Raw genomic sequence first — 4064 nt, forward strand, 5'->3', positions numbered from 1 at the left:
ATTTTAGCAGTCTTCTCTATGTCGTGCACAGTGCTGGAAAATCATGTGCAGTATCTCAGTCAACCTTCAAAATAATTCTGCAAAGGATTCATTCCCCAGCCTCATTTATCAGAAAGGGAAATGGAGGCACAGAGACAGGAACATGGTTTGCGCAGGATAAGCCAGTGGGGAAGCTGGGTCTGCCCTTTTTCACTATCCTATGCCTCAGTGGCATTAGGGTAGGGACAGGGGCTGATGGGGAGACATGCCCCCCAAAGCGCCTGCAGACAGAGTACACACAGAACCTTCTCCTCGGTCCGTGCTGACCCCACATCTGCCAGGGCCCTGCCTCCCCTCCCCCCAGCCCCAAGCCCCCGCTCTGTTCTCTTGTCCCTCTGTTTCTCCTCCGTCCCCCTCCCCTCTCCTCTCCTCATTCACTGTGGAAGTAATTGACAAGGTGGCGCTAACAATGCCCTTGCATTTACACCTCCCAAAATGAGGCTCTGGTTCTGGGCTATCCCTAAACAGTTTTTAAGAAAGAAATCTAAGATGAATAGAATGTACTTCCCTTCTCAGATTTTAGCAATGGAGTCATTTCTCCTGGAAATAATGATAATGAAAAATGGCCTCCAATTATTCAAAGGCTGTTTCTATGAATTATTCAGGAGCAACAGAGCTGGGGCTTCTCACCTGCTGTTACAGAACCCTCCCCACCCCTCCCCTGCTCCTGGGGTGCTTCTTAATTCCCCAGAGATGACTATACCTCTGCTCACTGAGGAGCCTACAGACTCCATGACTTGGAAGTGTCAGTGAAGATAATGACGAGTATTTGCAGAACCCACACCATGTGCCCGACCCTGGGCTAAATGAGTTGCCTGCATTCCCTTTACTACCACCGTAATCCACAAGCTAGTATCTCGCATTATCCACATGTCACAGATGAGGAAGCAGCAGTTCAGAGAGAGCAAGAAATGTGCTCAGGGTCATGTATGTAGAAGTGATAACCCAGGAGATGGCACAGCCTGGCCTCCCTTCTGCAGCACCCTACAGCTGACATCCATTTATGCAGAGGGGATGGGTCTTTCCCTGGGCTTTGTTGCTAATGGCCCCTCTTCTTGCCTCCATTCTGAACTGCAAAGCAGGATCACTCTTTTGGTTCCTTCCAGTGTTGTAGGGTTTGCACAGATTCATTCCTCTTCCTGGGATGTTACTGGACTTGCCCGTTTGTAGCACTGGCTTCTTGCAAGACCTGTTTGGTGGATGGAAACCTGGGAAACCTTCTCAAGCTTTTAGAGCCTTCTGGCATCTGGGGCAGATTTTGCCTTATCTTAAGTCCAGTTCCTTAGAGGAAAACTTTACAAAGTTTTACGTGTGGGTTAAAGCAGCTTCAGCAAGCACAATCCCCTCCCTCATCTTCCGGTCACCATAACAGCCCACATCCCATCATCACCAACAGGAGAAGTGGGAGGAGCAAGCTTGCAGATGAGCTTGCATCTGAGCTTCCTGACCTAAGATGTTTGTACTTGGGTTTGCTCTGATTCCTTGCCTGTGTTTTGAGATGGGTCCTTGGTCCCCTGCTCTGCAGTCAGCACAGGGAAGGGGCCCAAGTCAGCCGTGCCCCCTATTGGGTGCCAAAGGCTGGACACCAAATAGTGGGAGAAGAAAGACAGCACAATTGTCTCCATGTACGCTGATCAAGAAGGGCCAGGGGCAGCCTGTAGACTCCCAGCCTGCATCCCTCCCTCTTTCTTAGAAATAGAACACTGAGATTTGTTCCCGCACATTGCCTCCAAGAATAAAGACTACCTTTCCTGGCCTCCCTAGGCAGTTAGGTCCCGACCACATGACATGTAAGCAGGAGTGTGGCAGAACACTTACAGTAAGTCTCCTAATTAAAAAAGGGGGGGGGGGTAGGGGTCCTCTTTCTCCTTCCTTCCTGCCCATCTGCTGCCAGCCATTCAGACACAATTGCACTGGAGATGCAGGGCCACTGCCACACCAACAGGGAGAGAGTCCCTGACCTCACTCATCTCTCGCCCTCCCACCATCTCCTGGCCCTTCCTATGGACCAGACCCACTTGGACAACAGAGGACAAGGGAGCCGAGTGGTCCTTCGTGGTTCACCTCTGGGGGCTCAGAGCAGGGCAGAGAGGGAAGTGATGGATCTCGAGAGGGAGATAGAGAATAACAAGCACAGCCACAGATTTACAAGCATCTGATGTCACAGCAGGAGGCTTGCTGATGTGCACCTTCAGCACGAAGGGCTCACAGAATGCCTCCCACCCTCCCTCATGGATAAGGACATGGAGGTGCCACCCTGCAATGACACTGAGCCCAGGGTTCACACAGGAGCCTCCACCAAGGCAGCCATGACTCCAGAAGATGCCTCACCCACTTCCTCCTTAGGCGGAATCCAAATAACTTATACCCTTTCTGCGGGTCCCCCTTCCCCTAACCCCTTCAACCCGCCCCAGCACTCCCACCAAAGACATCTGAGCTGGTAGCCAATGTGTGTACAGACCTTTATCTGTACTTGCTGATTCCTTTTGTTGTTGTTGTTTTTAATTTTTTTATTGTGGTAAAATACACACAACATAAAATTATGTTGCCCATTGTTAAGTGTACAGTTCAGGGGCATGTGACACACTCACGATGTTGTGCAATCATCATTACTATTCATTTCCAGAACTTTTTTGTCATCCCAAACTGAAACTCTGTGCCCATTAAACAATCACTCCCCATTCCCCCGCTCCCAGCCCCTGGCAAACAGCATCCTACTTTCTGTCTCTAGGAGGCTGGCTGTTCTAGGTGCTTTGTATAAATGGAATCATAGAACACCAGTATTTGTCCTTTTGTGTCTGGCTTATTTCACTTACTGTAATGTCTTCAAGGTTCATCCATAATGTAGCATGTGTTGAATCTTTTTAAAAGCTGACTAATATTTCACTGTTTGCATATACCACGTTTTTTTAAAAATCTGTTCATTCATCAAGGGACACTTGGTTTGTGTCTTAATCAGTTCAGGCTGCTGTAATAAGTATCATAGACTGAGTGGCTTATAAACAACAGAAGCATATCTCTCACAGTTCTGGAGGCTGGGAGTCTGAGATCAGGTGCCAGGATGGTTGTATTCTGGTGAGGACCCTCCTCTAGGCTACAGACAACTGTCTTCTTGCTGCGTCTTCACATGGCTGAATAAGAGTGATAGTTGTCTCCGGGGTCCCTTTTATAAGGGCACTAATCCCACTCATGTGGGCTCCATCCCCATGATCAAGTTACTTCCCAAAGGCCCTACCTCCTAATACCATCACATTCAGAGTTAGGATTTCAACACAGGAATTCTGGAGGGACATAAACATTTAGTCTGTAACAGGTTGTTTCTACCCTTCGGCTACTGAGAATAATGCTGCTATTAATCATGGGTGTACAAATATCTGTTTGGACAGGAATTCTGGAGGGACATAAACATTTAGTCTGTAACAGGTTGTTTCTACCCTTCGGCTATTGAGAATAATGCTGCTATTAATCATGGGTGTACAAATATCTGTTTGGTTTTTAATTCTTTGGGGTATATACCCATAAGTGGAATTGCTGGATCATATGGTAATTCTATGTTTAATTTTTTGAGGAACCACCACATAGCACTTTTCCATAGCAGCTACAGCGTTTTACATTCCCACCACTGCTGATTCATTTTCTATCATTGTTTTCATGATATTTTATGTGCTTGTGTATTGTTCCACCAACCAGTCAGTACCTCCAGTCCAAGAAGCACAACTTTTCACCTATGGTTTTAACAGCAATAACCACTGTAGCCAGACACCAAGTACGTTAACAAAAATGACCAAGACTCTATCCTAGACCTCAAGGAATCAAAATTTTACTTTTTGGAGGGTGGGGTGGAATAGGAGGGGGTGGCTGGCCAGTACAGGGATCGAACCCTGGACATTGGTGTTATCAGCACCAAGTTCCAACCAACTGAGCTAACCAGCCAGATTGGAATCAGGATCTTCAACCTAGAAAGAAAACAGCCAAGAACATCAGTGCAATGATATTGGGCTGTAACCCAGAAACAACGTGCTGAT

Source organism: Galeopterus variegatus, unplaced genomic scaffold (assembly GCF_000696425.1).
Source record: "Galeopterus variegatus unplaced genomic scaffold, G_variegatus-3.0.2 Scaffold1418, whole genome shotgun sequence".
Taxonomy (NCBI): Eukaryota; Metazoa; Chordata; class Mammalia; order Dermoptera; family Cynocephalidae; genus Galeopterus; species Galeopterus variegatus.